General features: G+C 54.8%; 1 protein-coding gene across 1 annotated transcript in view; it reads left to right on the top strand.

The window, feature by feature from the left end:
- NRG1 (neuregulin 1) overlaps positions 1-12,496 on the top strand; it is a 1,391,739-nt gene that overhangs the window by 322,538 nt on the left and 1,056,705 nt on the right. The gene's annotated exons all lie outside the window — the stretch shown is intronic.

The following is a 12,496-nucleotide window of genomic DNA, read 5'->3' as shown; positions in this document are numbered from 1 at the left end:
TCCATTGCTAACCATGGATTGGCTTTATTGTCACTCTTGTTTGCTTACTTCTTAGTTGTTGGCATGTGCGGGATTTCCTTCCTCTTCTTTTGTTTGTCAGTCCCCAGGAGCATGGTTGCATTTACTGTGTCGCTAAACTGGTGCCCTTTTCAGGTGATACTAAGTACTCCATGAAAGTACATGTGTTTTCCAGCCGTCTCCCTAGCGTACTTCACTTCCCCTCTCGTCACTAAATGGTTCTCCCCCACCCCTGTGATACATGTTGCTTCCTCACCCATCTCAGGCACATGTTGCTCTCTCTGGCTCTATCTTTCCCTCACCTGTTTGGTCTTCTTCCCATCCTCTGCACTTCCCATTGCCCTCCCTTTTGCCTGTTTGCTGCCCACGTGCCCTCTGTGTTATTTTCCCCACCCACATTTTCTGTGGTGCTTACTGCCTCCCGTGTTACTTCAGCCCCCACTACCTACACGTGTTGCTTCCAACTCCTGCCTATGTTGCTCTCTGCATCCGCTTTGCACACATGCTGCTTCTGCACCTCCCACCCCTGTTGCTTCCTCTCATCCATTTAAGAAAATGCGCCTGTGTATATTTTTTCCTTTTTGTTTGATGACCTTTTTGGTACAGCAAATAAAAATAAAAAAATAAAGGCCCTCATTCTGACCCTGGCGGTCGGTGATAAAGCGGCGGCCAAGCCGCCAACAGGCCGGCGGTCTTAAATATGCAATTCTGACCCTGGCGGGAACCGCCAACACAGCCCGCCAACTTAACACTCCGCCCGCCACAGCGGTACAAACAAACAGCGCGGTGGTTCCCGCCAACAGCCAGGCGGCAGACAATGTACCGCCCACCCTATTACGACCCACCAATCTGCCACCTTTTCCGGGGCGGGAGCACCGCCGATAAGAACACGGCGGAAACAGACTACGAACGGGAAAACGCTCACCTCTACGCACTCCACGCGAGATTTCGGCAGCATGGAACCAGAGTTGCAGGTCATCCCCGCACTCCTATTCCTGCTCATATACCAGGAGCACGCCCGGCGGCGCGGAAGACATCGGTGAGTACTGCACCTACGACACAGGGGAGGGAAAAGATTACCGGCACACACCCACCCACCCACACCCACTACAACACACACATCAATGCATTCCCACAGATCACTGTCACAACCCACAAACCACCCCCCTCCGAAATAATGCAAAGACCAAAAGAAGAGATCATAAATGGGCAGATATATTGAAATATGGACACCAGTAATCCCAATAAATAAATTAACTATATACAAAATATATACAGCTACTAAATGTAGTCCAACCACTGTCCGTGGATCACAGGGTTCCTGTGCAAAGGGGCAAGGCCCAGTCCCACGACAAGAACTCCACGGAGAGAACACTGCAGGGGCATCAGAAAGAAAATCGGACAGGCACCTCAGGGGGAAGGGAAGGGGGGGCACCTCAGCCACTTGAGTACACGACGCCAGATCCACGAGGGGACTCCATGACCACTGGGCCATCCTGGGGAGAGCAAAGCCACAGTCCAAACAGTCCATACAGTGGGTGGCCTGCCCACTGGGCCATCCTGGGGAGAGCAAAGCCACAGTCCATACAGTCCATACAGTGGGTGGCCTGCCCACTGGGCCATCCTGGGGAGAGCAAAGCCACAGTCCATACAGTCCATACAGTGGGTGGCCTGCCCACTGGGCCATCCTGGGGAGAGCAAAGCCACAGTCCAAACAGTCCATACAGTGGGTGGCCTGCCCACTGGGCCATCCTGGGGAGAGCAAAGCCACAGTCCATACAGTCCATACAGTGGGTGGCCTGCCCACTGGGCCATCCTGGGGAGAGCAAAGCCACAGTCCATACAGTCCATACAGTGGGTGGCCTGCCCACTGGGCCATCCTGGGGAGAGCAAAGCCACAGTCCATACAGTCCATACAGTGGGTGGCCTGCCCACTGGGCCATCCTGGGGAGAGCAAAGCCACAGTCCATACAGTCCATACAGTGGGTGGCCTGCCCACTGGGCCATCCTGGGGAGAGCAAAGCCACAGTCCATACAGTCCATAACAGACCCCACTGCCACTGGAGGAGGCAAGTTGGCCAGAGGACATCCTGCAGCCCTGCCCGAGATAGATCCTGCCCTGCCACGTCTGCCAAAGGGCCAGCGGTTCTTGCCTTGAAGGGCCCAGTTCAGCGGTTCTTGAGACGGCGGGGCCCAGTTCAGCGGTTCTTGAGACGGCGGGGCCCAGGTCAGCGCTACTTGCCTTGAAGGGCCCAGTTCAGCGGTTCTTGAGACGGCGGGGCCCAGTTCAGCGGTTCTTGAGACGGTGGGGCCCAGGTCAGCGCTACTTGCCTTGAAGGGCCCAGTTCAGCGGTGCGTGAGACGGCGGGGCCCAGCGGAGCGGTTCTTGAGACGGCGGGGCCCAGCGGAGCGGTGCTTGAGACGGCGGGGCCCAGTTCAGCGGTTCTTGAGACGGCGGGGCCCAGTTCAGCGGTTCTTGAGACGGCGGGGCCCAGGTCAGCGCTACTTGCCTTGAAGGGCCCAGTTCAGCGGTTCTTGAGACGGTGGGGCCCAGGTCAGCGCTACTTGCCTTGAAGGGCCCAGTTCAGCGGTGCGTGAGACGGCGGGGCCCAGCGGAGCGGTTCTTGAGACGGCGGGGCCCAGCGGAGCGGTTCTTGAGACGGCGGGCCCAGTTCAGCGGTCCTTGCCTTGAAGGGCCCAGTTCAGCGGTTCTTGAGACGGCGGCCGGTCTATGGCCAACTGCTAATTGCCTGGTGGTGCCCTCCTGGGCAGCGGGGATGGTGCTCCTTCACTGCCCACCTGGGCTGTGGGTGGTGGGGCCCTCCTGGCCAGCTGGGCTGGGTCCTCCCTGGGCAGCGGCTATGGGGGTGGTGGGCTCTCCCGGGGCAGCTGTGCCGGTTCCTCCCGGGGCAGCGGCTATGGGGGTTGTGGGCTCCTCCTGGGCAGCAGGCCTGCTGCCTGACCTCTCCGACTTGCTGCCCTTGCCCTCCTTAGTCGTGGGCCTGTGTCCCTTTCCTCCCTTTGGAGCTGTGGCTGGTGACTGTCTCTGGGTGGTGTCCGGGGGGGATGTAGAAGGCGGGCTCCTGCGGCGCCCCTTCCGCCTTCTGCTCCTCTTCCCAGGGGGTGGGCTGGCTGTCCCCTTGCTGCTGGGCGAAGATCCAGACATGCGGGCTGGCGGGCTCCAATACCCCTGCACCCTTGTCAAGGGGGCTGCAGGGCTGGTGGTGGCTGAGGTGCTCTTCTTACCCCGACGAGAAGGAGGGGGGGGGCTCAGGGTCAGGAAAGAAGTTAGTAGTGGCGAGGAAGAGCTTCTTGGGATAATGGAGAGTGGTAGGTACAGTGGGAATGGGAGTGGAGGGAGAGGATGTGGTTGTAGGTGAGTCACGTTTGCTGTCTTTGGGTGCAGGTGCAGGAGGGATAGGCTGTCGTGAGGTGGATGGCTGTTGGGTGGGTGGGTGGCTGCGTTTGTGTGGTGTGGAAGAGGGGGTGACAGACACAGTGGGAGAGGACACAGGGGACGTGTAAATGGCAGTGGGGGTGGTGACTGCACGTGTGCGGACTGGAGTGGAGGGTGTGCTGGTGATGGAAACACTGGCTGATGGTGAGGTGAATGGAGGTGTGAGTGTAGACGTCACAGGGAGGGAGGAGGGAGACGAGGAGGTGGGGGTCACAGAGGTGGTAGTGACTGTTGGCATGTCTGCATCGGAATGTTGCGTGTGTGAATGTCTGCGTGATCTGTGGTGCTTATGTTTGGATGAGCTTCTCTTGGGTGTTGAGGTGTGTGCAGGCTGGTCTGATGGTGTGGGTGGGACAGGCAGAGGAACAGGAGACTGGGAGGAGGGAGTTAGTAGAGGCAGGCAGGAGACAGGGACAATGGCTGCCGTCAGTGCTGAGGCCAGAGCCTGGAACGATCGCTGATGGGCAGCCTGACCCGAATGAATGCCCTCCAGGTACGCATTGCTGCGATGAACCTCCCTCTCCACCCCCTGGATGGCATTCAAAAGGGTAGTCTGCCCAACAATGAGCGTTCGGAGGAGGTCAATGACCTCCTCACTGAGGGCAGCGGGGGTAACAGGGGCAGGGCCTGAGGTGCCTGGGGCGAAGGAGATGCCCGGCTTCCTGGCAGAGCGGGCACGGGGCGAACGCTGAGGGGCTGCTGGGAGGGCGGAGATGGTGCGCTGGGTGGCGGCTGTACCTGTAATGGCGGGGGGCACGGATGGTGCCACCCCCGCAAGGGAGCCCCCTTCCGAGGACGTGTCCGTGTCGCTGCAGGCTCCAGTCGTCCCCGTCGTGGAGCTCCCATCGCCCTCCGTCTCACTGGTCCAGTCTGACTCTGTGGCATGGCCCTCCTGGGCCATGTGAGATGCAGCTCCCTCCTGCCCCGATGCCACTTCTCCTCCACCTGATGATGCTGATGCACACAAGCACAGAAAGACAAACAAAAAGGGGGGGGGAGAGAGAAATAAAGGGATATTGAGTACATGGATCTCCGGTACAGTTAGCGGACATGACAGACACAGATGCCCCCTGCACTAAGTTGCGCACTTGGGGTCCGCTACGCATTCCGTGGAACATGCCCTACACGCCTAGAGTTGACAACTGCACCCATGGATGACACGGCCCAGGGATGGCTGTACTGACAAACTACTGAGGGTGGTGGCTGGGGACACAGGGGCTTACGGGGGTGCCCAGCCTACAGATATCGCCCTGGCCTAGGGGGACCCCCAGCCATCCTCCCCCAACCAGACACCTCCACTGCGCGACAACAGAGTAGATAATGCTTGTACTCACCCCCTTGTGTCTGCTGTGCTGCCCTCACGCGCCCATCCAATTCAGGGTAGGCCACCGCCAGGATCCGGAACATCAGGGGGCTCAGTTGACGGCAGGCACCCGCCTACGTTGGGAGGCCATCCCCAGCAGAGACTCGGCGGTCTTCTTGGTCCCGCGGCGGATGTCCTCCCACCTCTTGCGGCAGTGGGTGCCCCGTCGATGGTGGACCCCCAGGGTCCGGACTTCCTTGGCGATGGCACGCCAAATCCCGATCTTCTCATGGGCGCGGACCTATGTGACACGTACAGGGAGGGAGAAATACCACGTTCAAGTTTGTCAGCATTTTCCTTTCCAGTGGCCCAACGCCCCCCATCCCCGCCAGGCCCCCTGCCAGGCCCAACATGCCCCCCATCCCCGCCAGGCCCCCCGCCAGGCCCAACATGCTCCCCATCCCCGCCAGGCCCCCCGCCATGCCCCCCGCCAGGCCCAACATGCCCCCCATCCCCGCCATGCCCCCCGCCAGGCCCAACATGCCCCCCATCCCCGCCATGCCCCCCGCCAGGCCCAACATGCCCCCCATCCCCGCCATGCCCCCCGCCAGGCCCAACATGCCCCCCATCCCCGCCAGGCCCCCCGCCAGGCCCCCAAGCCAGCCAGTATCCCCAAATCCAGATTGAATTAAACTCACTTGTTGGTCTGGAGGACCGTAGAGTAGCGCATACTGGGGGAGGACCCCATCCACGAGTTTCTCCAACTCCTCTCCAGTGAAGGCAGGGGCCCTTTCCCCAGGTGCAGCAGCCATTGTCCCTTCCAGACCGAGGTCACAGCAACACTTGCAGTATAGGTCCTCTCCTGTGAAAGTTCAAGTCGCAAGTGGATAATTAGATAGAAAATGGCGGTCACGTCCGCGGCGGTGCGTACCGCGGCGGTGCGTCCCGCCACCGCCGGCGCCCTTCGCCATTGGCTCCTGAAACCCATAGGCTTCAATGTTAACCAATGCGGCTTTGCGCCGCGGTCTTCGCCCGCCGCCCGCCGCGGTGTGCCACGCCAGCGCATTGACCTCACATCCCATTGTCACACTTCACAGGTCAGGCAGCCGCCATTTCCAGGGCCCACATGGCTAAAATTCAACTGCGTCACACAGGCCTAGGCCTTGCATAGCCACTCAGACACGCCATTCACTGCATAGAGAATCGTATACTGTGCTAGCTGTGAGTACGTACCTGTGGGTTGCTTGACTGTGTGCTCCATGTTGTCCTTCCTAGGCACCGTCCGCTGGGTTGGGCGAGGAGACGGATGAATCCTCCCGTGTACCGACCGCTGGTGGACCTGTCGACAATGGAAGAACGCCACATTATCCTGACCTACCGTCTTAACCGTGCCACTATCCATGAACTGTGTGCCCAGCTGGAGCCCGACCTGATGTCCCCCATCCGCCAACCCACAGGGATTCCCCCTCTGGTGCAGGTCATGTCAGTACTCCATTTCTTGGCAAGTGGGTCATTTCAGACAACCGTGGGAATTGCTTCTGGGATGTCTCAGCCCATGTTTTCGAAGGTGTTATCCAGAGTGTTGTCTGCCCTGATGAAATCCGTGAGGAGCTACATCATTTTCCCTGAGGTGGGCGAATTGGCTACAGTGAAGGGTGATTTCTACACCCTTGGACATATTCCCAACGTAATTGGTGCCATTGATGGGACCCATGTGGCTTTGGTTCCCCCAAGAGACAGGGAGCAGGTGTACAGGAACAGAAAAAGTTACCATTCAATGAACATCCAGGTGGTGTGTTTGGCTGACCAGTACATCTCGCATGTAAATGCCAAATTCCCAGGGTCAGTGCATGACGCCTACATCCTAAGGAATAGCAGCATCCCTTACGTGATGGAACAGCTACAGAGACACCGTGTATGGCTAGTGGGGGACTCTGGGTACCCCAACATGTCGTGGCTACTGACCCCAGTAAGGAATCCCCGGACCAGGGCAGAGGAACGGTACAATGAGGCCCATGGGCGTACTAGGAGGGTGATCGAACGCACCTTTGGCCTCCTAAAGGCCAGGTTTAGGTGCCTGCATATGACAGGTGGATCCCTAATGTACTCACCTAAGAAGGTGTGTCACATCATCGTGGCCTGCTGCATGCTTCACAACCTGGCTTTGCGCCGCCAGGTGCCTTTCCTGCAGGAGGATGGTCGAGACGGTGGTGTTGTGGCAGCGGTGGAACCTGAGGAGAGTGACGAGGAGGAAGACGACGGGGCTGAAACAGACAACAGGGACAGAATCATTGAACAGTACTTCCAATAGGACACAGGTAACATTTCTAAGATAATTTAGTAAATGTGAACTACTCTCCAGCATCTCTGCTGCCTGTCTATTTGCCCCAGTGTATGATGACTGAGTTTTGGCTTTTCCCTCCCTATTTCAGATCTGGGGTCCCCACTACGAGTCCTGTGCTTCGTTTCCCCATGGACTACAGCTTTGTGGCAGCTGTTTGTTGACTTCACCATGTACAAGGACATATTTGCACTGTCATGTCAATTACAATCTATTGAAATCAAAGCCAGACTCCAGATATTTTGGTGCAAAATAGGTGTTTATTGAAGTGCTCAAAATGGGATGGGTGGTTTCAAGTGGGTGGGGGCTATGGTGAAGGAATGTCCATGGCAGAGTCCAGAGTAACAGTCACACAGGTGCATTGTCCAGAGGCCTGTGGAGAGATGGAGCATGGGCAGTTCAAGGACGGACAGGGTGACAATGTGGGACAGTGGGATGACATCAGGTGGTATCCATTGCTGGCGGGGGTCTTGACATCCTGCTCTGTCTTCTTGCGAGATCTCAGGGCCTTCTTGCGGGGTGGTTCTTCTCCTGCAGGAGGTGGGGGTCTGGTGGGCTGTTGCTGTGCGGGGGCCTCCTGTCCACTAGCGCCGGCGGAGGTGGTTGGCTGTTCTTGGTCCAGGCTAGTGGCAGGGGCCCTTGGGTGTTGTTCAGTGTCCGCCCTGGTGTTTACGAGGTCCTGCAGCAGCCCTACCATGGTAACCAGGGTGGTGTTGATGGCTCTGATGTCCTCCCTGTACCCCCGATAGTGTTCCTCCTGCAGTGCCTGGATCTCCTGGAACCGGGCCAGTACCGTCGCCATCGTCTCCTGGGAGCGGTTGTATGCTCCCATGATGGTGGTGAGGACCTCGTGGAGAGTGGGTTCCCTGGGCCTCTCCTCCCCCCCCTGTCGCACAGCTGCCCTCCGAGTTCCCCTGTTTCCCTGGGCCTCTGCCCCCTGGCCGGTGTGCCCACTACCACTGCCCCCAGGTCCCTGTTGTTGTTGGGGTGGTGGGTTATCCTGGGTGCCCTGTAGTGGTAGACACACCGCACATTGACGCGCCCTGGAGACAGAGGCATGGGCCCGCTGGGTGGGAGCTGTGCTGGTGTTCCCAGAGGGGTTAGGGTCTGTAGTGGCCTGTGCCTGTGTGAGGGGAACCGACTGTCCAGAGGTCCCCGATGGTCCGGGCTGGTCATCGGTGTCCAGATCGACAGAGCTGCTGTCATCGCTGACGGCCTCTTGGGTGGGGGGTGTGGATAATTCTGGCCCCTCCGCCGCGGTGTGTTGACGGTCGGGTCCTGCAGGGGTATAGAGGTATGGTTATAGTTTCAATGTGTGGCATATGGGTGTATCTGTGGGTTCTCTTGTCCCCAAGTGCTGGCATTCGTGTGTGGGGGCTTTGGTGAGGGTGGCTTGTGGGGGGGATGTGTATATGCATTGGGCATGCTTTGGTGATGGGTGTCCATGCTTAGTGGACGCATGCAGGCCTAGGTTTTGGGATGTGTGGGTTGTGATGGTGAGACATTGGCGGGGAATAGGTGTGCTGGGGGTGGGGGTGAGGATGGTGGTGGGGGTGAGGATGGTGGTGGGGGTGAGGGTGGGGGTGAGGATGGGGGTGGGGGTGAGGGTGGGGTTCGAGGATGGGGGTGAGGGTTGGGGTCTGATTTGGCATGCAGGTGGGGGGGAAGCAGTATTGAAGCTTCAACTTACCAGTATCCATTCCTCCGCCGACTCCTGCGAGGCCGTCAGGATGCAGGATGTTCAAGACTTCCTCCTCCCATGATGTGAATTGTGGGGGTTGAGGTGGGGGTCCTCCGCCAGTCTTCTGCACGGCGATGTTGTGCCTGGATACCATGGAACGCACCTTCCCCCGTAGGTCGTTCCATCGCTTCCTGATGTCTTCCCGATTTCTGGGGTGCTGTCCCACTGCGTTCACCCTGTCGACAATCCTCTGCCATAGCTCCGTCCTCCGGGCAATGCTAGTGTATTGTATCTGTGTGCCGAACAGCTGGGGCTCTACCCGAACGATTTCCTCCACCATGACCCTGAGTTCTTCGTCTGTGAAGCGGGGTTGTCTTTGGGGTGCCATGGGGTGGTGTGTATGATGTGTGGGGTGGAGTATGTGTATTTAAGTGAGTTGAGTGTGGTGGTGTGTGTTGTTTTGTGTGTGGTTAGTGTGTGGGTGATGGTGTTGAGTGGCTGTGGCTGTTATTTTTTGGATGCTGGTGTCTCGCTCTTGCCTTCTTTACGAATTTTTTAGCGTAGGGGTTTGTGGGTGATGTGGGTGTGTGTTTTATATTGTATTGTGTGTGTGGGAGTGGTGTGTGTATGTGTATCAGGTGTGTGGGATTCAAATCGTCCAATGTGGCTGGGTTTTGTTCGTTTGTGTGTATTCTGACCGCGGCGGTGTGTCCCGCCAATGGAATACCGCGTTTGAATGACCGCCGCGTGGATTCGTGGGTCGTAATGGCATGGGCGTATTTCTGTTGGCGTGACGGTGGAGGTTTTGTCACCTCCACCTTTCCGCCGACCGCTGGTCTGGCGGTCTGTTGTGGCGGTCGGATTTTCGGAGGTTTGCCTTCTGCGGGTCAGAATGACCGTGGCGGGTTTCCGCGACCGCGGCGGGATTATGGAGGATTTCTGACCGGCGGTAGGCGCCTTTTACCGCCGAGGTCAGAATGACCACCAAAGTGTCTGCATTATTTTGTAGGCATGCACATGCCTGGTGTGCAAGCCCACAAAATGATGAGATAGGCTATATTTCTTCTTATTTGACCATGCTGCACAAAAATACGATGCTGGACAGCATGAATAGAAAGTACTGGTAAAGCCAATACCCCCCAAACGCAGGATCTTTGCCTCTTCCATTCCTTGTTTTATAAGTTGCTTGTATTTGATAAGTATCTCTGTGGAAATGGGAAAAGGACAATCATATATACTACTGTGCACTGGATCCGTTGGAGGAGTCTTTATACTTGTTAAATGGATTAATTCAAACTACAACATGATCTTGGGTTCCACCAAAACCTACTCCCAAATGCAGCAGTACTATTTGGGGGTAACACATCGATGAACTACTGCTGCCTCAGAAAAAAGATGGGGTGCTCGCCTCATGAGGCTACGAATAAAAAGCTATTTATATCTTAAATAAATCTCAAAGCACTAGCACGAACATTCCATCTAACCCAAACCCTGAACAAAATCAGGCACCCAAAGGGAGCAGGTTGTTTCCTTGGGAGTAACCATGCTAAAAAATGTCATTAATGCCACATGCATCTACCTGTAATGATGAACATAGCAATCACCACGCCTAACGGATAGCATAATTAAGAAATTATTGTTTGGCTATCTTTAAAGGAACAGGAAATATAGGTTATATAGTAAATGAGAGACAGAGAGCAAGAAAGAGAGGACAACAATAGGCTTTTACTACAGTCTATAATGAGCAAAAATATTAGTGCACTAATGCAAGGCGTTTGTTGGCTAAACCAATATTGGAACATACAAATACTAAACAACAATTTTCTTCTCTGCAAGCTATTTTTTTGTATTGCAACATAAAGATAAGCTTCATACCGGTTATGATGTCGCAAAATGCCCCTGTTCACATCCCGATCTTTAGTACGGTTGAAAATGGTGTTGGCTGGAGCTTGGCCTGTATGGGAAGAGTAGATTGAGATGTGTGAAGTTTGGAGATGGGAGCTTCAGATGATGTTGTGATGCTGTATAAAAGTAAAATAAATTACAGAGTGTGTGATAACAGATACAGCCAGGCATGTGTGCATGCATCATCTTACTATCTTTAGGAAAACATGTAGAATAAGCTATGTTATAAAACACTTAGAATACATATAATCCATCTCTGGGTACAGCGGACCAAAGCAGTTGTTAGAAATTGGGTTTCTTGTTGACGGAGGTATGCACCCTGATCAAGTAGGAACCACAATCCCATTCAGGGTAAATCAAAAACACACCTCAAACTAACCTGTGCTAACCCTCCGGTAGCTTGGCACAGAGCAATCAGGCTTAACTGAAAAGCAATGTGTAAACTATTTGTGCAACACTTCAAACAGTAAAACAGTTACAGGGTAGGGTATCTAAAGGTCAAGAACTGTGCTGAAGTGGTGGGTCTGATGTCCAGTTTTTATACCCAGTGGTGCCTTTGAAGTCGGGGAGACTTCAATGGAGTCTTCGAAGTGCACAGAGGGCCTATGTTCCTGCCCTGGCTCCATACTCCTCACCAGGAGTATGCAGCCCTTTGAGCTCCTACAGAACACAGACTGTTCAAATGTAAGTGTGAGGCTATGGCCAGCTTCTCCTTCCACTCCTGTCAGCATGGACCATCAGGGACCATCAAGTAACACCTAAGCTCCCACTGTTTGTGGCTGTCTATAGGAAATACACAAAGCCCAGCTCTCTAAAAGTGGCATTTTGACATTTTTTACAATAAGCCCAACTTTACTATTAAAGAAGTGTTATTACAATTCCATAGATACAAAACATGACAGATTTACCTCCCTCCAATTAGGAATTACAGCTTATTAAATGCAATAAGGAATCCCCAATGTTATCCCATGAGAAGCGTAGTCCTCACAGTAGTGAAAAACAAATTTGGTTTTTTTCACTACCAGGACATGTAAAACTACATAGCACCCAGCCCTATGGACTACTTATAAACTATCTTAATGGGAACTTACATACGATAAAAGGGGACGTTAAGGTTTGGCAAGAGGTTTTAAAAGCCAAGTTTCTGTAGTGCTGTGAACGGAATGGATCAAACCAAGGGCAGTGGGAGCGCTTGATTGGAGACTTTTATTGACCTCGGTTGGATCCGTTCCTGTCGCTGGCACTAGGCCCAGCCACACAAGTGAGGCAGAGTTTTTATAGGCAGAGGTGGGACAATCCTGGGTGGTTGGATTTTTGTGGATTCCTGCAGATTCTGGATGTTTCCATCACAGAAATGTAGGGAAAATGTGTGACTTCAGGCAAAGTTGGAGGTTTGCAGGGCATTGTGGGTAAGAAAATAATGTGGGGTGCATGTGAAGCACACCACTCTGGACTGCCCCAGTTATCTAATTTTCGGAAGTGTCTGGGTCTGGTAGGTTTTTCTAGACGGCAGCCTACCCAAGCCCAAAATGTGCAGCCGTCACCATTGTAAGTGGGACGATATATGGGGTTAGCCAAGCTGTCCTCACCCATATATAAAATCAACACCGAAAAGAATCAAATGTCCTCTTGCTTTCTATTGGGACTAGATGCTTTAGTCTACAGGGGTATCAGAAAGACTGTTGCCCCCTTCAGTTGGGGTGAGGGCATAAACATTCCCATAGTGACGGGCAGCCACCACCCCCTTTTAAAAAAAAAATATTCCCTGGTGTCTAGTGGAATTTCTGTTCT

Source organism: Pleurodeles waltl, chromosome 1_2 (assembly GCF_031143425.1).
Source record: "Pleurodeles waltl isolate 20211129_DDA chromosome 1_2, aPleWal1.hap1.20221129, whole genome shotgun sequence".
NCBI classification, from domain to species: domain Eukaryota; kingdom Metazoa; phylum Chordata; class Amphibia; order Caudata; family Salamandridae; genus Pleurodeles; species Pleurodeles waltl.
Note: the sequence above shows the minus strand (reverse complement) of the source record. Positions and strands in the feature narration are given on the sequence as shown.